The sequence below is a fragment of the Eumetopias jubatus genome, unplaced genomic scaffold (assembly GCF_037043125.1).
Source record: "Eumetopias jubatus isolate StellerSeaLion01/CBP00866 unplaced genomic scaffold, mEumJub1_p1.0 scaffold_7, whole genome shotgun sequence".
NCBI classification, from domain to species: Eukaryota; Metazoa; Chordata; class Mammalia; order Carnivora; family Otariidae; genus Eumetopias; species Eumetopias jubatus.
The window spans coordinates 108,556,334-108,579,052 of record NW_028274813.1 but is presented as its reverse complement, the minus strand read 5'-3'; the positions used below and the strand labels follow the sequence as shown (position 1 = coordinate 108,579,052).

The 22,719-nt window shown below is 37.5% G+C and overlaps 1 long non-coding RNA gene across 1 annotated transcript in view; it reads left to right on the top strand.

The window, feature by feature from the left end:
• Positions 1-22,719, top strand: part of LOC114206499 (uncharacterized) — a 60,551-nt gene that overhangs the window by 6,001 nt on the left and 31,831 nt on the right. The gene's annotated exons all lie outside the window — the stretch shown is intronic.

The following is a 22,719-nucleotide window of genomic DNA, read 5'->3' as shown; positions in this document are numbered from 1 at the left end:
TCTATTCAAAGGCATACCAGAAGGGTAGACTAAATATGTATTAGCATCCCAGTTGCATTGATGAGAAAATTGAGACTCAGGCTAAAAGATTTGGCCAGATCACCTAGCCACATACTCATTCACTAAGACTACAAAACACAGGTCTTTTGCTTCTAAGTACAGACTGCTTTTCACTGTATTTCTCCAAACTGTAAAAGATAATCACACTAGTTAGTCTCTTCAAACCATTTTTCTGGCTCCAGCAGTGGTTCCCAGTCCTCACAGCACATTAGAATTAGTATAGAGCTTTTAAAAAATAACCAGTAATCAAGACCTTGTGTATTGGCAGCAGAGGGATAGCCATGTAGATCAATGGAACAGAATAGAAAATCCAGAAAAAGACCCAGACATACATACCCAACCGATTTTTTACAAAATGCGAAAGCAATTCAGTGGAAAAAGGGTAACCTTTTTAAGAGATGGAGCTGGGGCAATTGGACATCCATAGGTTAAAAAAATGTAACTCAACCTAAACGTCACACCTTTCACAAAAATTAAATCAAAATGGATCACTGTAAAACTTTAGGGAAAAAAATAGAAAAAAAAAACACTTTAGGACCTAGGACTGGGCAAAAAATTCTTACCCTTGACACCAAAAGCATGACTATATAAGAAAAAAATTGATAAATTGGACTTCCTCAAAATTAGTAACACTTTTTCCAAAAAAGACCCTGTTAAAAGGGTGAAAAGACAAGCTACAGGCTTAGAGAAAATATCTGTGAACTACAAATCTGACAAAGGACTATTATCCAGAATACATAAAGAGTTCTCAAAACTCAGCAGAAAAGAAAAAATTCAATTAGAAATGGGCGAGACACAGTTCCCTGAAGAGAATCTACAGGTGGCAAATACTGCACATGAAAAGATGTTTAATATCATTAGCCACTAGGGAATTGCAAATTAAACTCACCATGAGATACCACCACACACATATTAGAATGACTAAAATAAAAATAGTGACAACACCAAATGCTGCCAAGAATGAAGGGAAAGGGGCACCTGGCTGGCTCAGTTGGAAGAGCCTGTGACTCGATTTAGGGGTTGTGAGTTTGAGCCCCTTGTTGGATAAAAGATTACTTAAATAAACTTTTTAAAAAAGAATGCGGGGAAACAGGATTACTCATAAATTGCTGGTGGGATATAAAATGTTCTAACCATTGTGAATGACAATTTGGCATTTTCTTATAAAACCCAGTGAAACAACTATATGACTCAGTAGTTGCAATCTTGAGCACTTACCCAGGAGAATTAAAAACTTGTGTTTATACAAAAACTTAGACATGAATCTTCATAGCAGCTTTATTCATAATAACCAAAAAAGTTGGAAACAATTTAGTCATCATTCAATGGGTAAATGGTTAAACAAGCTGGTAGGATTTTTTATTGCCTAATGTATGGTCTCTCTTGGAGAATGTTCCCTGTGCACTTCAGTAGAATGTGTATTCTGCTATTATTGGGTGGAATGTCCTATATATGTCTGTTAGGTCTAGTTGGTTTACAATGTTGTTCTATTTCCTTATTGGTCTTCTGTTTAGATGTTCTATTCATTATTTTTTTTTCTTTAGAGATAAATTTTATTTGTAGGTAAAAAACTGAAACCCAGTGTAGATAGACAATTTGAGCTGAGGTACACCCCCTCCACACTCAGTGACAGAACAAGACCTAAGCAAAAGCCTGGCCCTTAGATCATGGATGTTGATAATGTATCAAATTCCTCCTTCCATTTCTCCCTTACTTTTTTTTTCCCCTTTAAATTTTTTTATTGTTATGGTAATCACCATACATTACATCATTAGTTTTTGATGTAGTGTTCCATGATTCATTGTTTGTGCATAACACCCAGTGCTCCACACAGAACGTGCCCTCTTTAATACCCATCACCAGGCTAACCCATCCCTTGACCCCCCTCCCCTCTAGAACCCTCAGTTTGTTTTTCAGAATCCATTGTCTCTCATGGTTCATCTCCCCCTCCGATTTCCCCCCCTTCATTCTTCCCCTCCTGCTATCTTCTTCTTTTTTTTTTTTCTTAACATATACTGCATTATTTGTTTCAGAGGTACAGATCTGTGATTCAACAGTCTTACACAATTCACAGCACTCACCATAGCACATACCCTCCCCAATGTCTATCACCCAGCCACCCCATCCCTCCCACCCCACCCCCGCTCCAGCAACCCTCAGTTTGTTTCCTGAGATTAAGAATTCCTCATATTGGTGAGGTCATATGATATATGTCTTTCTCTGATTGACTTATTTCACTCAGCATAACACCCTCCAGTTCCGTCCACACGTCATTGCAAATGGCAAGATCTCATTCCTTTTGATGGCTGCATAATATTCCCTTGTATACATATATATATATATATATATACCACATCTTCTTTATCCATTCATCGGTCGATGGACATCTTGGCTCTTTCCACAGTTTGGCTATTGTGGACATTGCTGCTATAAACATCTGGGTGCACGTACCCCTTTGGATCCCTACATTTGTATCTTTGCGGTAAATACCCAGTAGTGCAATTCCTGGGTTGTATGGTAGCTCTATTTTCAACGTTTTGAGGAAACTCCATACTGTTTTCCAGAGTGGCTGCAACAGCTTGCATTCCCACCAACAGTGTAGGAGGGTTCCCCTTTCTCCGCATCCCCACCAACATCTGTCGTTTCCTGACTTGTTAATTTTAGCCATTCTGACTGGTTTGAGGTGGTATCTCATTGAGGTTTTGATTTGGATTTCCCTGATGCCGAGCGATGTTGAGCACTTTTTCATGTGTCTGTTGGCCATTTGGATGTCTTCTTTGGAAAAAATGTCTGTTCATGTCTTCTGCCCATTTCTTGATTGGATTATTTGTTCTTTGGGTTGATAAGTTCATTATAGATTTTGGATACTAGCCCTTTATCTGATATGTCATTTGCAAATATTTTCTCCCATTCTGTCGGTTGTCTTTTGGTTTTGTGGACTGTTTCTTTTGCTGTGCAAAAGCTTTTTATCTTGATGAAGTCCCAATAGTTCATTTTTGCCCTGGCTTCCCTTGCCTTTGGCGATGTTTCTAGGAAGAGGTTGCTGCGGCTGAGGTCGAAGAGGTTGCTGCCTGTGTTCTCCTTCAGGATTTTGATGAACTCCTGTCTCACATTTAGGTCTTTCACCCATTTTGAGTCTATTTTTGTGTGTGGTGTAAGGAAATGGTCCAGTTTCATTCTTCTGCATGGGGCTGTCCAATTTTCCCAACACCATTTGTTGAAGAGACTGTCTTTTTTCCATTGCACATTCTTTCCTGCTTTGTCAAAGATGAGTTGACCATAGAGTTGAGGGTCCATTTCTGGGCTCTCTCTTCTGTTCCATTGATCTATGTGTCTGTTTTTGTGCCAGTACCATACTGTCTTGATGATGACAGCTTTGTAATAGAGCTGGAAGTCCAGAATTGTGATGCCACTAGCTTTGCTTTTCTTTTTCAGTATTCCTCTGGCTATTCTGGGTCTCTTCTGGTTCCATACAAATTTTAGGATTATTTGTTCCATTTCTTTGAGAAAAGTGGATGGTATTTTGATGGGGATTGCATTGAATGTGTAGATTGCTCTAGGTAGCATTGACATCTTCACAATGTTTGTTCTTCCAATCGATGAGCATGGAACGTTTTTCCATTTCTTTGTGTCTTCCTCAATTTCTTTCACGAGTATTTTATAGTTTTCTGAGTACAGATCCTTTCCCTCTTTGGTTAGATTTATTCCTAGGTATTTTATGGTTTTGGGTGCAATTGTAAATGGGATCGACTCCTTCATTTCTCTCTCTTCTGTCTTGTTGGTGTAGAGGAATGCCACTGATTTCTGTGCATTGATTTTATATCCTGCCACTTTACTGAATTCCTGTATGAGTTCTAGCAGTTTTGGGGTGGAGTCTTTTGGGTTTTCCACATAAAGCGTCGTATCTGCAAACAGTGAGAGTTTGACTTCCTCTTTGCTGATTTGGATGCCTTTGATTTCTTTTTGTTTGATTGCTGTGGCTAGGACTTCTAATACTATGTTGAATAGCAGTGGTGAGAATGGACATCCCTGCCGCGTTCCTGACCTTGGGGGGAAAGCTCTCAGTTTTTCCCCATTGAGAATGATATTCGCTGTAGGATTTTCATAGATGGCTTTTATGATATTGAGGTATGTACCCTCTATCCCTATACTCTGAAGAGTTTTGATCAAGAAAGGATCCTGTACTTTGTCAAATGCTTTTTCTGCATCTATTGAGAGGATCATATGATTCTTGTTATTTCTTTTGTTAATGTATTGTATCACGTTGATTGATTTGCGGATGTTGAACCAACCTTGCAGCCCAGGGATAAATCCCACTTGGTCCTGGTGAATAATCCTTTCAATGTACTGTTGGATCCTATTGGCTAGTATTTTGGTGAGAATTTTTGCATCCATGTTCATCAAGGATATTGGTCTGTAATTCTCCTTTGTGTTGGGGTCTTTGGTCTGGGGATCAAGGTAATGGTGACCTCATAAAACGAGTTTGGAAGTTTTCCTTCCATTTCTATTTTTAGGAACAGTTTCAGAAGAATAGGTATTAATTCTTCTTTAAATATTTGGTAGAATCCCGTGGGAAGCCATCTGGCCCTGGGCTTTTGTTTGTTGGGAGATTTTTGATGACTGCTTCAATTTCCTTAGTGGTTATAGGTCTGTTCAGGTTTTCTATTTCTTCCTGGTTCAATTTTGGTAGTTGATACATCTCTAGGAATGCATCCATTTCTTCCAGGTTATCTAATTTGCTGGCATAGAGTTGCTCATAATATGTTCTTAGAATTGTTTGTATTTCTTTGGTGTTGGTTGTGATCTCTCCTCTTTCATTCATGATTTTGTTGATTTGGGTCATTTCTCTTTTCTTTTTGATGAGTCTGGCCAGGGTTTTATCAATCTTGTTAATTCTTTCAAAGAACCAGCTCCTAGTTTCGCTGATCTGTTCTACTGTTCTTTGGTTTCTATTTCATTGATTTCCGCTTTGATTTTTATGATTTCTCTTCTCCTGCTGGGTTTAGGCTTTATTTGCTGTTTCTCTCTAGCTCCTTTAGGTTAGGGTTAGTTCGTGTATTTGAGACCTTTCTTGTTTCTTGAGAAAGGCTTGTATTGCTATATACTTTCCTCTCAGGACTGACTTTGCTGCATCCCAAAGATTTTGAACAGTTGTGTTTTCATTTTCATTGGTTTCCATGAATTTTTTTAATTCTTCTTTAATTTCCTGGTTGACCCATGCATTCTTTAGTAGGATGCTCTTTAGCCTCCATGTATTTGAGTTCTTTCCGACTTTCCTCTTGTGATTGAGTTCTAGTTTCAAAGCATTGTGGTCTGAAAAGATGCAGGGAATAATTCCAATCTTTTGGTACCGGTTGAGACCTGATTTGTGACCTAGGATGTGATCAATTCTGGAGAATGTTCCATGGGCACTAGAGAAGAATGTGTATTCCGTTGCTTTGGGATAGAATGTTCTGAATATGTCTGTGAAGTCCATTTGGGCCAGGGTGTCATTTAAAGTCTTTATTTCCTTGTTGATCTTTTGCTTAGACGATCTGTCCATTTCAGTCAGGGGGGTGTTAAAGTCCCCCACTATTATTGTATTGTTGTCAATGTGTTTCTTTGCTTTTGTTATTAATTGCCTTATATAATTGGCTGCTCCCATGTTTAGGGCATAGATATTTACAATTGTTAGATCTTCTTGTTGGATAGACCCTTTAAGTAGGATATAGTGTCCTTCCTCATCTCTTATTACAGTCTTTGGTTTAAAATCTAATTTGTCTGATATAAGGATTGCCACCCCAGCTTTCTTTTGGTGTCCATTAGCATGGTGAATGGTTTTCCACCCCCTCACTTTCAATCTGGGGGTGTCTTTGGGTCTAAAATGAGTCTCTTGCAGACAGCATATTGATGGGTCTTGTTTTTTAATCCAATCTGATAGCCTGTGTCTTTTGATTTGGCCATTGAGCCCATTAACATTCAGGGTAACTATTGAAAGATATGAATTTAGTGCCATTGTATTGCCTGTAAGGTGACTGTTACTGTATATTGTCTGTGTTCCTTTCTGGTCTATGCTGCTTTTAGGCTCTCTCTTTGCTTAGAGGACCCCTTTCAATATTTCTTGTAGGCCTGGTTTCGTGTTTCAAATTCCTTTAGTTTTTGTTTGTCCTGGAAGCTTTTTGTCTCTCCTATTTTCAGTGACAGCCTAGCGGGATATAGTATTCTTGGCTGCATATTTTTCTCGTTTAGTGCTCTGACGATATCATGCCAGTCCTTTCTGGCCTGCCAGGTCTCTGTGGATAGGTCTGTTGCCAGTCTAATGTTTCTACCATTATAGGGTACATATCTCTTCTCCTGAGCTGCTTTCAGGATTTTCTCTTTGTCTCTGAGACTTATAAGTTTCCCTATTAGATGTAAGGGTGTTGACCTATTTTTATTGATTTTGAGAGGGGTTCTCTGTGCCTCCTGGATTTTGATGCCTGTTTCCTTCCCCACATTAGGGAAGTTCTCTGCTATAATTTGCACCAATATACCCTCTGCCCCTCTCTCTCTTTCTTCTTCTTCTGGGATCCCAATTATTCTAATGTTTCGTCTTATCGTATCGCTTATCTCTCGAATTCTGCCCTCGTGATCCTGTAGTTGTTTATCTCTCTTTTTCTCAGCTTCTTTATTTTCCATCATTTGGTCTTCTATATAGCTGATTCTCTCTTCTGCCTCATTTATCCTAGCAGTTAGCACCCCTATTTTTGATTGCACCTCATTAATAGCCTTTTTGATTTCGACTTGGTTAGATTTTAGTTCTTTTATTTCTCCAGAAAGGGTTTCTCTAATAACTTCCATGCTTTTTCAAGCCCAGTAGTATCTTTAAAATCATGATTCTGAACTCTAGGTCCGACATCGTACTAATGTCAGTATTGAGTAGGTCCCTGGCAGTTGGTACTACCTCTTGTTCTTTTTGTTTAGGTGATATTTTCCATGTTGTCATTTTGTCCAGAGGAGAACAGATGAATGAGAGAACAAAATGCTAACAGGGTAACAAGGTCGCCAGGATATATACTCTAAACAAAGCAGAAAAGACCTGAAACCAGGGGAAAAGAAAGGGAAAGAACGAAAAAAGAAAGAAAAAAAGAAAAAGAAAAAGATAAAAACAAACAAAAGCAGAACAAAACAAAAAAAACAGAATATGATCAAATATGATCAGGCTGGTGCATAGATCAGTGCCACACACTAGATTCTGGGTGTATTTTGGTCTGTTAGGAGAAAGTGCCTCCCAAAATTTTAAAGAAAGAAAAACTTATATATGTACAAAAATAAGGGTTGATATGATGAAGGGATGGAATATGACTGTAAAAATGAAAACTATAAAAAATTTATAAAAGGAATTGATAAGATACGTTGTTTGAAAAAAGAAAGAAGAGGATTAAAAAAAAAGAGACAAATAAATAAAAAGGGGAGAGAATGTGATCAGGCAGGAGACTAGAACAAAGCCATACACTAGAGATATAGGGTATATTTTGATCTGTTAGAAGAAACTGTATCTCAAAATTTTAAAGAGAGAACAACTTATATATATATATATATATATATATACATATATATATATATATATATGCCAAAAAATAAAGGTAACTACTATGAAGGGATAGAATATGACTCTAAAAATGAAAAATAAAAATGTTTTTTAAAAAAGGGATTGATAATATGTTGGTTGAAAAAGGGAAAAAGAAAATTCAAAAAAAAAAGTTAAAAAAAATTAACTTTGAAAGACTAATGAATTATGGTAAAAAAGCCATGAATTCTATGTGCAGTATTCCCCTAGCGCTGGAGTTCTGCCGTTCTCATTGATCGGTAAACTTGGTCTTGGCTGGCTGTTCTTGCTGATCTTCTGGGGGAGGGGCCTGTTGCCGTGGTTCCCAAATGTCTTTGCCGGAGGCGGAATTGCCCCGCCCTTGCCGGGTCCGGGCTAAGTAATCTGCTCGGGTTTGCTCTCGGGAGCTTTTGTTCCCTGCAAGCTTTGCGTACAGTTTTGGAGGACGAGAGTGAAAATGGTGGCCTCCCAATCTCCACCCTGGAGGAGCTGAGAACTTGGGGCCCCACTCTTCAGTGAGCCCCCAGAGAAAAGCACTCAGTCACTCCCGTGTCCCCGGTCTCCGGCTGCACTCCGTGCTCACCCGGCCTGTGCCCGAGCGTTTCTATCTCTGGCACCTGACTCGGTGTGGAGTCTCCAAACCCAGCAGATCTCTGTGGTGCACTCCCGCGCCACTCCTCCCGGGGGAGGAAGGGGAGTCTCCCCGGATCTGTCGCTTGTTGGGTCGCTGCTGGAAGAGCAGTGGCCCGACTGTGTTGCTGATCACAGTTTATAACAACCCCGAGCTGAGAGCCTGCGTCTCGGCTCCATCTCTGTAGCCGGCTTCCCCGCTCAGATACCTGGGAGCTCTGCCGCACTCAGGCACCCCCAGTCTTTCTGTGACCCCGAGGGTCCTGAGACCACACTGTCCCACGAGGGTTCCACTCCCCGCTTAGCCACTGGAGCGATGTCCCTCGGAGCCAACTTTTGTTTTGTTTTGCTTTTTAAGATTTTACTTATTCACTTGCGAGAGAGAGAGAGAGAGAGAGAACAACAGGGGAAGAGGCAGAGGGAGAGGGAGAAGCAGACTCCCTCCTGAGCAAGGAGCCCGATGCGGGACTCGATCCCAGGACGCTGGGATCATGACCTGAGCCGAAGGCAGACGCCCAACCATCTGAGCCACCCAGGCACCCCGGAGCCAACTTCTAAAAGTTCCGATTTTGTGCTCCGCTGCTCTATCACTTGCCAGAAGTGGCCGACGAAGGCCCCCTCCCCCACCGTCTATCCTCCTGAATATTGCCTCGGATTCACTTCTCCGCATGTCCTACCTTCCAGAAAGTGGTCGCTTTTCTGTTCAGAGAGTTGTTGCTCTTCTTTTCTTCGATCTCCTGTTGAGTTCGTAGGTGTTCAGAATGGTTTGATCCCTATCCAACTGAATTCCTGAGACCAGATGAACTCCAGGTCTCCTACTCCTCTGCCATCTTGCTCCACCCCCCTCGATGTTCTATTCATTATTGAAAGTGTGATATTGCAGTCTCCAACTACCATTGTTGAACTATTTTCCACTTCTATCACTGTTTGCTTCACATATTTGGGGGCTCTGTTGATTGGTGTGTATAATTATTATAACTTCTTGATGAATTGACCCCTCTACCAATATATTACATCCTTGTTTGTCTCATAATGGTTTTTGAATTAAGGTCTATTTTTTTCTATTTTAGTATTGTCACAAAGTTCTTTTTGGCCTACCATTTGCATGGGCATATCTTTTTACAAACTTTCACTTTCAACCTATGCATGTCCTTATATCTAAAGTGACTCTCTTGTAGGTAAAGAGTTTCCCAGACAAACAAAAACTAAAGGAGTTTGTGACCACTAAACCAGCCTTGAAGAAAAATTAAAGGGGATTCTTTGAGTGGAAGAAAAGACCAAAAGTGAGAAAGACTAGAAAGGAACAGAGAAAATCTTCAGAAACAATGACAAAAGAAGTAATAAAATGCCACTAAATACATACCTATCAACAATTACTCTGAAGGTAAATGGACTAAACACTCCAATTAAAAGACATAGGGTGTCAGAATGGATAAAAAATAAGACCCCTCTATGTGCTGCCTACAAGAGACAAATTTTAGACCTAAAGATACCTGCAGATTCAAAGTGAGGGGATGGAAAAACATTTATCATGCAAATGGACAGCAAAAGAAAGCCAGAGTAGCAATACTTCTATCAGACAAAGTAGATTTTAAAACAAATACTGTAACAAGAGATGAAGAAGGGCGTTATATCATAATAAAGGGAACTGTCCAACAAGAAAATCTAACAATTGTAAATATTTATTCCCCTAACTTGGGAGCACCCACTTGTATAAAACAATAAGAAATATAAAGGAACTCTTTGATAATAATACAATAATAGTAGGGGAATTTAACACTCCACTTACATCAATAGATAGATCATCTAAGCAAAAAATCAACAAGGAAACAATGGCTTTGAATGACACACTGGACCAGATGGACTTAACAGATATGTCAGAACATTTCATCCTAAAGCAGCAGAATACATACTCTTTTCAAGTGCATTGAGGACTTGAAATGGGACATTCTCCAGAATAGATAACATACTGGGTCACAAATCAGGCTTCAATGAGTACAAAAAGATTGAGATTATACCATGTATATTTTCTGACCACAACACTATGAAGATTGAAGTCAACCACGAGAAAAAATATGGAAAGACCACAAATACATGGAGGTTAAAGACATGCTACTAAAGAGTGAATGGGTCAACCAGGAAATTAAAATTACATGGAAACAAATGAAAATGAAAACACTATGGTCCAAAACTTTTGGGATGCAGCAAAAACAGTCATAAGAAGGAAGTATATAGCAATACAGGCCTACCTCAAGAAGCAAGAAGAATCTCAAACAACCTAACCTTACACCTAAAGGAGCTATTAAAAGAACAACAAATGAAGCTTAAAGCCAGCAGAAGAAGGGAAATAATAAAGATTAGAGCAGAAATAAATGACATAGAAACAAAAACAGAAGAGATCAATGAAACCAAGGGCTGGGAGCTGGTTCTTTGAAAAAATCAATAAAATTGATAAACTCCTAGCCAGATTTATCAAAAGAAGAGAAAGGACCCAAGTAAATAAAATCACAAATGAGAGAGGAGAAATCACAACCAACACTACAGAAATACAAACAATTATAAGAGAATATTTTGAAAAATTATATCCTAACAAATGGGACAATCTGGAAGAAATAGACAAATTCCTAGAAACATATAAACTACCAAAACTGAAATAGGAAGAAATAGAAAACTTGAACAGACTAATAACCAGCAAAGAAATTGAATAAGTAATCAAAAATCTCCCAACAAGCAAAAGTGCAGGGCCAGATGGCTTTACAAAGGAATTCTAGCAAACATTTAAAGAAGAGTTAACACCTGTGCTTGCTTCAGCAGAACATACGCTAAAGAAGAGTTAATACCTATTCTTCTCAAACTATTCTAAAAAAATAGAAATGGAAGGGAAACTTCCAAACTCATTCTATGAGGCCAGCATTACCCTGATTCCAAAACCAGACAAAGAGTCCACTAAAAAAGAGAACTACAGGCCCATATCCCTGATGAACATGGATGCAAAAATTCTCAACAAAATAGTAGCAAATAGAATCCAACAGTACATTAAAATGATCATTCACCACGATCAAGTGGGATTTATTCCTCGGCTGCAAGGGTTGTTCAATATTTGTAAATCAACAATGTGATATACTACATTAATAAGAAAAAGGATAAGAACCATATGATTCATTCTCTCAATAAATGCAGAAAAAACATTTGACAAAGTGCAACATCCATTCTTGATAAAAATCCTCAACAAAGTAGGATTAGAGGGAACATACCTCAACATAATAAAGGCCATATATGAAAAATCCACAGCTAATAATCATCCTCAATGGGGAAAAACCAACAGCTTTTCCTCTATGGTAAGGAATAAGACAGGGATGTCCACTCTCACTACCGTTATTTAACATAGTACTGGAAGTCCTAGCCTCAGCAATCAGATGACAAGAAGAAATAAAAGACACCCAAATCAGCAAGGAAGAAGTCAAACTTTCACTATTTGCAGACGACATGATAGTATATATAGAAAACCCAAAAGACTCCACCAAAAATTCCTAGAACTGATAAACGAATTCAGTAAAGTTGCACGATACAAAATCAATGCACAAGAATCTGTTGCATTTCTATATCCCCAATAATGAAACAGCAGAAAGAGAAATCAAGGAATCGATCTCATTTACAATTGCACCAAAACCCATAAGGTCCCTAGGAAAAAACCTAACCAAAAAGGTTAAAGATCTGTACTCTGATAACCATAAAACACTTATGAAAGAAACTGATAACATAAAGAAATGGAAAGACATTCCATGTTCACGGACTGGAAGAACAAATATTGTTAAAATGTCTATACCACCCAAAGCAATCTACAGATTTAATGCAATCCCTATCAAAATACCAATAGCATTTTTCACAGAGCTAGAACAAACAATCCTAAAATTTATATGGAACCACGAAAGACTCTGAATAGCTAAAGCAACCTTGGGAAAGAAAAGCAAAGCTGGAGGCATCACGATTCTGGACTTCAAGTAATGTTACAGAGTGATCAAGATAGTATGGCACTGGCACAAAAACAGACATAGATCAATGGAACAGAAAAGAAAACGCAGAAATGGACCCACAACTATATGGTTTACTAACCTTCAACAAAGCAGGAAAGAATATCCAATGGAAAAAAAGACAGATTCTTCAACAAATGGTGTAGGGAAAACTGGACAGCCACATGCAGAAGAATGAAACTGGACCACTTTCTTATACCATACACATAAATAAATTCAAAATGGATTAAAGCCTAAATGTGAAACAGGAAACCATCAAGATCCTACAGGAGAACACAGGCAGCAACCTCCTTGACCTCGGCCATAGTAACTTCTTACTGGACATGTCACCAGAGGCAAGGAAAACAAAAGCAAAAATGAACTATTGGGACTTCATCAAGATAAAAAGCTTCTGCACAGTGAAGGAAATAATCAAAAAAACTAAAAGGCAGCCTATAGAATGGGAGAGGATATTTGCAAATGACATAGCTGATAAAGGGTTAGTGTCCAAAATTTATAAAGAACTTTTCCAACTCAACACCCAGAAAACAAATAATCCAATCAAGAAACGGGCAGAAGACAGGAATACACATTTTTCCAAAGAACACATCCAGTTGGCCAATAGACACATGAAAAGATACTCAACATCACTCATCAGGGAAATGCAAATCAAAACCATAATGAGACACCACCTCACACCTGTCAGAATGGCTAAAATTGACAACACAGGAAACAACAGATATTGGTGAGGATGCAGAGAAAGGGGAACCCTCATGTACTGGTGGGAATGCAAACTGGTGCAGCCACTCTGAAAAACAGTATGGAGGTTCTTCAAAAAGTTACAAATAGAACTACAATCCAGCAATTGCACTACTAGGTATTTACCCAAAGGATACAAAAGTACAGATTTGAAGGGGTACATGCACTCTGATGTTTATAGCAGCATTATCAACAATAGCCAAATTATGGAAAGAGCTCAAGTGTACATCAACTGATGAATAAAGAAGATATATGTATCTTCCATTATAGATATATAGAGATGTAGATAGATATCTATATCTCTAACGGAATAGTACTCAGCCATGAAAAGGAAAGAAATCTTGCCATTTGCAATAATGTGGACAGAGTAGAGAGTATATGCTAAGTGAAATAAGTCAGAGAAAGACACCGTATGATTTCACTGACATGTGGTATTTAAGAAACAAAACAGATGAACACAGGGGAAAAAAGAAAAAAGAGGGGCAAACCAGAAAACAGACTCTTAACTATAGAGAACAAACTGAGGGTTATTGGAGGGGTGATGAGTGGGGGGATGGGTTAAATGGGTGATGGGTATTAAGGAGGGCATGTGTTGTGATGAGCACTGGGTGTTGTGATGAATCACTAAATTCTACACCTGAAACTTAAAAAACAACAACAAAAATTAGAAAAAAATAAAGTGAATCTCTTAATCGACACATATTTGGATCATAATTGTTTTAAATTCATCCTGCCAATCTCTGCCTTTTGCTGGAGAGTTTAATTCATTTACATTTAAAGTGACTATTGATAAAAGACTTACTTTTTCAGCTGCTATTTGTTTTCTGTATATCTTATACTTTTTTGTTCTTCTGTTTTCTTCACTACTGCCTTCTTTGGTGCTCATTAATTTTTTTATAGTGCACCATTGTGATTCCTGTCTCATTTCCTTTTGTGTATAATTTTTAGATATTTTCCTGGTGGTTACCATGGAGATTACAATTAACATCCTAAATGGCAATCTAGTTTGAATTGATTCCAACGTAACTTTAATAGCATACAAAATTCTGCTCCTCTACAGCTCCATTTCCTTCTTAGGTTTTTTTTTTCCCCCTCACAAATTACATCTTTATACGTTGTACACCCATGACATAAACTCAGTGATTGTTTTCTACATTTGTCGTTTAATCATGTAGGATATAAAAAGTCGAGTTAGAAACCAAAATACAGCAATACTGGCTTTTACATTTACCTACGTACTTCTACTAGAGAGCTATATTTTTCAGATGGCTTTGACTTACTGCTTAGTGTCTTTATTTCAACCCAAAGAACACCTTTAAGCATTTCTTGTGTGACAGTTTTACTGGTAGCAAATTCCTTTAGTTTTTGCCTATTCAGAAATGTCCTAATTTCTCCTTCAGTTTTGAAGGATAATTTTGCGATATACACAATTCTGAGCTGCCAGGTTTTTTTTTTTTTTTCTTTCAGAACATTAAAAAATGTCATCTCACTCCCTTCTGGCCTCCATGTGTCTGATGAGAAATCTGCTTTAATCTTATTGAAAATCCTTTTTATATACTTAGTCAACTTATCTGTTCCTACTTCCAAGGTTCTCTTTGTCTTTGGCTGTTGACAATTTGATTATGTGTCTCTGTGGCTCTCTTTGTGTTTATCCTTCTTGAAATTTCTTGAGCTTCTTGAGTGTGTAGATTCATGTCTTTTATCAAATTTGGGGAGTGTGATGCCATTATTTCTTCAAATATTCTTTGTGCACCTTTCTCTCTGTCCTTTCCTTCTGGAACCCCCATTGTACATATGTTAGTATCCTACACATCTCTCAGGCTCTGTTGAGTTTTCTTCATTCTTTTTTCTTTTTGTTCCTCAAACTGTCTATTTTCACTTGATCTATCTTCAAGTTTGCCAGTTTTTTCTTCTTCCTGTTCAAATCTCACATATTGAAACCTTCTAGTAGGTTTTTCATTCAGTTATGGTATTCTCGGCTTCAGAATTCCAGTTTGGCTCTTTTTCTATCATTTCTATTTCTATGTTAATAGTCTCTTTCTCTGTATTGTTTTCCAGTTTTCCTTTACCTATTTGTTCATGGTTTTCTTTAGTTCTTTGAGAATATTAAAGACAATTTATTTAAAAGCTTTTTCTAGTAAGTTCAATGTCTTCCCTAGGGACATTCATATCTTCTGTGAATGGGCCATACTTTCTTGTTTCTTTTTATACTACATAATTTTTTTTTGAAAACTGAACATTTTGAATATTATAACGTGGCAACTCCAAAAATCAGACTGTTTACTCCTTCAGTGTTTGTTATTGTTGCTTGCTATAAGCTTTAGCTATAGCAATTACTTTTCTAAACTATTTTGTAAAGTCTTAATCTTTGTTATAAGTGATCTCTGAAGTCTCTCTTTGTTTAGCTTATATTCAGGTAGTGTTTTAACAGATTTCCTTGAATTCCAGAAACTGAATGGGAAAAAGACAGAGAGAGAGACTTCTCCCAGTCTTTGCACAATGGCTCAGTTCTAGGACACTCCTTCAATGCTCCTTCAACTCATTTCAACTCCTAACTGCTCTGGCTGGAACTTCCAGTATGATGTTGAATAGCAGTGATGAAAGAGGGCTTCTTATTTTGATTCTAATCTTAAGGGGAAAGATTTTAGTCTTTCACTATTGAATATGGTGTTATCTGTGGGTTTTTCATAAATGCTCTTTTTTTTTCTGTTGTTTTGTTTTTGTTTTTGTCAAATCTGTACAGAACCACTGATCTGGTTACAAAAGAGAATCACTGAATGTTGGAAGTGGAAAGGACCTCAAAGTTTATAGTCCAGATCTCACATTGTATAGATAGAGAAACTGAGGCTACATGTCTTATCCAAGTTAACCAGAGCTTGGACCAATAGTAATAATAATAATAACTATTTATTACTTACTTACTGAATGCCAGTTACTATAGCAAATAACACTATCTCATTTATCCTTCATATTAATACCATGAGGTAGGTACCCCTATTTCCATCTTATAAATGAGGATGCTAAAGCTTGGAAAATTTAAGAAAATTGCTCAAGGTTACACAGCTTGTAAATTGATGAGCTGGTGAGTGTGGATGATCTGGTTATGTCAGAAAGTAAGGAAACTTTCAAAGGCTTATAAAAGCTTGTCAAAAGAAGTAAGCCACCTTGAAGGGGTTCTACTGGCCAAATGTATAACAATGTGAGCATCAAAAAAGATTTAATGTAATTGGTTGAAGTACTTAGAATTCATAATGATATTACATTATAAGTTCACAATGCTATTTGAATAAGAGTAAAAAAACAAACTCATTTGTTACCAGTGGTGGTAGCCATAGCATTAATTTTGAAAATTGGTAATTACTTTCTTACTTTGAAAATAGGTTATTAAAGGAAAGTAATTAAGCATTTATCCCACTTTTTCATTAGGATCTGTTATCAGGATAATCAGATTAACCTTGTTGATGAGGGAGAGCCTGACTTATAGAGGCATGCTGGATAATAAATGTCGAAGGAATAATAGAATTAGAAAATCAATTTACAACCCCTAATGAAATCGTTGATTCATGCAAGGATCAACAAAAGATGTTAAAAGCATTAGGTGAAAGACTGATGGGAACTGGTGTTTTACATATTCATAAAATTTCACCTCATAGGTCACTTGCTAAGCACAAGCAGGAGAATATAATTTTGTAATTCTAGTATCAAGCTATCATCATCTTAACCCAAAGATCACTCTTAGCATTGCAAATATTGGGAGAACTAGATTCATGTGCCTTCTAGTATGATGAAATATGAAGTATGCAGCACTACCTATAAATTATTTTTGCCAAAAAATATTTAAATTCTGGTTGAAAGAAAGAGGAGGGTTAGAAAAAACAACTCACACGGTTATATGAGGAAGCAAGCAGACAAATCCAGAAGGTGTGGCTTCAACAAGTGAATGGTAAGATAGTTCAAGATTGAAGAGACACACAGTAAGATAATAAATGAATAAACCAGCTATAAAGATATTTGGGGGACAGTTGAAAAATATTGACTAACTTCTAGATATTAGAAAATATGAAGGAATATTGTTAGAGATGATAAGGTTATTGTGGTCATATAGGGAAATGACCTTACTTTTTAGAGATGCCTACTGAAATACTTAAGGTGAAATATAATGATGTCTGTATTCACTTTACAACATCTCAATAATAAGACCACTATGGTAAACATGGCAAATATTAACAGTTGTTAACTCTAGTTGATTGGTATGTGTACATAAACTATTTGGTTTGTTCTAGTTTTTTTTTATATTGAAAACTTTATCATGGAAATTGGTGGGAAGCATTCCATGTTAAGAAGGTATCCCTGTTTTCCCTTAAGGCACACCAGCATGAAGAATAAATTTCAAAGACAGTCCCAGGATAGGAGGTCAAATCAACAAGGAACAGCTAGCAGCACCACTCCAAAGTGACCAGCAAGAATAAAGGCTGGACCAACAGCCCTGCACCTAACATGGAAGGCCACCAAAAGTGTGGATCAAACTTAAATTCTTACCAGAGGAACTGGAGAAAAAGTGGCACAAAATGATGGAGGACATCCTATGGAGAAGGGAAGACACCAGGCACCTGCCGTGATTTGGATAAAGAAATAGAGTGGAGGCTCCAGGTGCAACTTTACCTACTCCATGAAGCCCAGGAGCACATTCACATTCTTTCTAGATCATATGGAGAGGGGGGGACTACCTAAGTTGATTACATTAAGCCCCACCCTCTATGGTTCAGTGGATCCACCCTTCCCAATCACTTTACCTCAGTTCAGGCACTGTGGGTTCCCCTTCCCAGAAGACTAATGTGAATCTTCCCAACACCATGTCTCCCACCAGCACCCACCAGCACTTTTTGTGGGGCCTTGGGCACACTGGTGGCAGTGGTGGTGGCTGCAGACCCTGTGCAAACCCAAGGCACACCTTGTTAAAACTGAGCACCCTGCCCAGGCAGTCCCAGTCCCAGCAGTGGCAGCAGGCCTCATTTTGCATGCCCACTGGTGTGTACCTTGTTAAAACTATATGCCTCACCATGGCCAGGGACCAAACACTGCCCACCACAGGCAAAGAGAGCCTCTGGAGACAACTGGACTGAAAGAAAAAATGGCCAGGACACAACAGCAACACACATAGGAGACATCCCTGAAGCACCAGGGGACACTGCACTGCAGGGCATTACAGGACCTCGTCTTTATAAGGCCATTACTTTCAAGAGCAGGAGACATAGCTGACTTTCCTAACACACAGAAAAAGATGCTGAGAGTTGGACAAAATGAGGAGACAGAGGAATGTGTCCCAAATAAAAGAACAGGACAAAACTATGATAAGAGACCTAAGAAAAACAGATATAAGTAATTTATCTGATAGAGAATTTAAAGTAATAATCATAAAGATATTCACTGGACTTGAGAAAAGAGTGAAGGACATCAGGGAGACCCTTAATGAAGAGTTAGAAAACATAACCAATCAGAAATGAAGAACACAATAAATTAAAAATACACTAGATGGAATAAATAGCTGGCTAGAAGAAGCAGAGGAACAAATCAGTGACCTGGAGGACAGGTAATGGAAAGTTATCAAGCTGCGCATGTGAGAGAAAAAAATTATGCAAAATGAAAATAGACAAAGGGAACTCAGTGACTCCATCCAGCATTTATAGGGATCCTAGAAGAAGAAGAGAGAGAAAAGGGGGCAGAAAATTTATTTGAAGAAATAATAGCTGAAAACTTCCCCAATTGGGGAAAGGAAACAGAAATCCAGATCTAGGAGGCACAGAGATCCCACAAAAAATCAACCCAAGGAGGTCCACACCAAGGCACATAGTAATTAAAATGACCAAAAGTAATGATAGAGAATCTTAAAAGCAGCAAGAGAGGAAAAAAAAAAAAAAACAAGAAAGATAGTTACATAGAAAGGAAACCCCATAAGGCCATCAGTGGATTTTTCAGGAGAACCGTTGTGGGCCAGAAGGGAGTAGCATGATATATTTAAAGTGCTGAAAGGAAAAAAATCTGCAGCCAAGAATACTCTACCCAGTAAGGCTATCATTCAAAATAGAAGGAGAGATAAAGAGTTTCCCAGACAAACAAAAGCTGAAAGAGTTCATGACCACTAAACTAGCTCTACAAGAAATGTTAAAGGGGACTCTTTGAGTGGAAAGGAAAGACCATAAGTAAGAGTTTAAAAAGTAGGAAGCATAAAAGCATATCTGTAAAAATCAGTGAAAGGACTCACAAAATAAAAAGATGTAAATTATGGCACCATATACCAAAAATGTTGGAGGGGAGGAGTAAAGAATGGGCTCAAACTTGAGCAACCATCAACTTAACGTAGACTGTTATATGCAGAAGATGTTATATACAAACCTAATGGTTTGTATATAACAAAAACCAGTAATAGATATGTAATAGATATGCAAAAAATAAAGGAATCCAAGTATAGCACTAAAGAAAGGCAACAAACCATGAAAGAGAGCAAGTGGAGAAAGAATCAGAGAACTACAAAAACAACCACAAAACAAGTATCAAAATGGCATGGAACTAGACTGCAATATGCAGAAGATGTTATATACAAAACCTAATGGTTTGTATATAACAAAACCAGTAATAGATGTGTAATAGATATGCATAAAATAAAGGAATCCAAGTATAGCACTAAAGAAAGGCAACAAACCATGAAAGAGAGCAAGAGGAGAAAGAATCAGAGAAGAACTACAAAAACAACTACAAAACAAGTATCAAAATGGCAATAAATACATACTTTCAATAATTACTTTGAATGTAAGTGGACTAAACATTCCAATCAAAAGACATAGGGTGACCAAATGGATAAAAAAACCAGACCCATCTATATGCTGCCTATGAGAGATACATTTCAGACCTAAAGACACATGCAGACTGAAAGTGAAGGGATGGAGAAACACTTATCATGCAAATGGATGTCAAAAGAAAGCAGGGTAGCAATACTTACATTGGACAAAATAGACTTTAAAATGAAGACTATAACAAGAGATAAAAAAGGACACCATATAATCATAAAGGGGACAATCCAATAAGAAGATATAACAATTGTAAATATTTATGCACCCAACATGGGAGGAGCACCCAAAAACATAAAACAGTTAATAACAAGCATAAAGGAACTAATTGACAGTAATAGAATAATAGTGGAGGACTTTAACACCCCACTTACATCAATGGACAGATCAGCCAAACAGAAAATTAACAAGGAAACAATGGCTTTGAATGACACACTAGACCAGATGGATTTAACAAATATATTCAGAACATTCCATCCTAAAACAGCAGAATACACATTCTTTGCAAGTGCATATGGAACACTCTCCACAATAGATCATGTATCTTTTCTGACCGCAACACTGTGAAACTAGAAATCAACCACAAGAAAAAATCTTGAAAGACCACAAATACATGGAGTTTAAATAACATGCTACTAAATAATCAATAGGTCAACCAAGAAATCAAAAAAGAAATCAAAAATTACATGGAGAAAAATGAAAATGAAAACACAGTGGTACAAAATCTCTGGGATGTAGCAAAAATGGTTCTGAGAGGGAAGTTTATAGCAAAACAGGCCCACCTCAAGAACTAAGAAAAATCTCAAATAAACAACCTAACCTTACACCTAAAAGAGCTAGAAAAAGAAGAACAAAACTCAAAACCAGTAGAAGGAAGGAAATAATAAAGATTAGAACAGAAATAAGTGATACAGAAACTAAAAAAACAATAGAACAGAACAATGAAACCAGAAGCTGGTTCTTTAAAAGATCAACAAAAGTGATAAACCTCTAGCCAGATTCATCAAAAAAATAAAAGACAGAGAGAGAGAGAACTCAAATAAACAAAATCACAAATGGAAGAGGAGAAATAACAACTGACACCACAGAAATACGAAGGATTGTAAGAGAATATTATGAAAAATTATATGACAACAAATGGACAACCTATAAGAAATGGATAAATTCTTAGAAACATAACCTACCAAAACTGAAGCATGAAGAAATAGAATTTGAACAGGCCAATTACCAGAAATGAAATTGAATCAATAATAATTAAAGAATCCCAACAACGAAAGTCTAGGACCAGGTGGCTTCACAGGTGAATTCTACCAAACATTTAGAGAAGAGTTAATGCCTATTTTTCTCAAATTATTCCAAAAAATAGAAGAGGAAAGAAAACTTCCAAATTCATTGTATAAGGCCAGCATTACCCTGATACCAAAACCAGATAAAGACACCACAAAAAAAAAAAAAAAAGAAAGAAAGAAAAAAGAAGAAAAGAGAACTACAAGGGTGCCTGGCTGGCTCAGTCAGTAGAGCATGTGACTCAATCTTGGGGCTGTAAATTCAAGCCCCACATTGGGTGTCGAAATTACTTAAAAGCTAAAAAAAAGAGAGAGAGAGAATTATAGGCCAATATCTCTGATGAACATATTGCAAAAATCCTCAACAAAATATTGTCAAGCCAAATCCAACAATATGTTTAAAAAAATCATGCACCACAGTCAAGTGGGATTTATTCCTGGGATGCAGCGTGGTTCAATATTTTCAAATCAACCAATGTGATACATCACATCAGTTAGAGAAAGGATAAAAACCATGATAATTTTTTTAAGATTTTATTTATTTATTTGAGAGAGAAAGAATGAGACACAGAGAGAGCATGAGATGGGAGAGGGGCAGAGGGAGAATCAGGCTCCCTGCTGAGCCGGGAGCCCGATATGGGACTCGATCCTGGGACTCCAGGATCATGACCCAGGCCGAAGGCAGACGCCCAACTGACTGAGCCACCCAGGGGCCCCCATATGATCATTTTAATAGACTCAGAAAAAACATTTGACAAAGTACAACATCCATTCATGATAAAAACCCTCAACAAAGTAAGTTTAGAGGGAACATAACTCAACATGAGACTATACGAAAAACCCACAGCTAACATCATACTCAATAGGAAAGCTAAGGGGTTTTCCCCTAAGATCAGGAACAGGAGAGGGATGTCCACTCTCACCACTTTTATTCAGCATAGTACTGGAAGTCCTAGCCACAGTAATCAGACAACAAAAAGAAATAAAAGGCATCTAGATTGGTAAGGAAGAAGTAAAACTTTCACTATTTGCAGATGACATGATATTATGTATAGAAAACCCTAAAGACTCCTCCAAAAAACTACTAGAATTGATAAATGAATTCAGTAAAGTAGCAGATACAAAATCAATGTACAGAAATCCATAGCATTTCTGTGCATTAATAATGAAGCAGCAGAAAGAGAAATTAAGAAAACAATCCCATTTACAATTGTACCAAAATGATAAAATACCTAGGAATAAATCTAACCAAAGAGGTGAAAGACCTATAGTCTGAAAACTATAAAATTTTGAGGAAAGAAATGGAAGATGACACAAAGAAATGGAAAAACATTCCATGCTCATGGATTGGAAGAACAAATATTGTTAAGATGTCTATACTACCCAAAGTGACCTACACATTTAATGCAATCCCTATCAAAATGCCAACAGCATTTTTTACAGACCTAGAACAAACAATCCTAAAATTTGTATGGGACCACAAAAGACCCTGAATAGCCAAAGCAATCTTGAAAAAAACAAACAATCAAAACAAAACTGGAGGTACACAATTCTGGACCTCA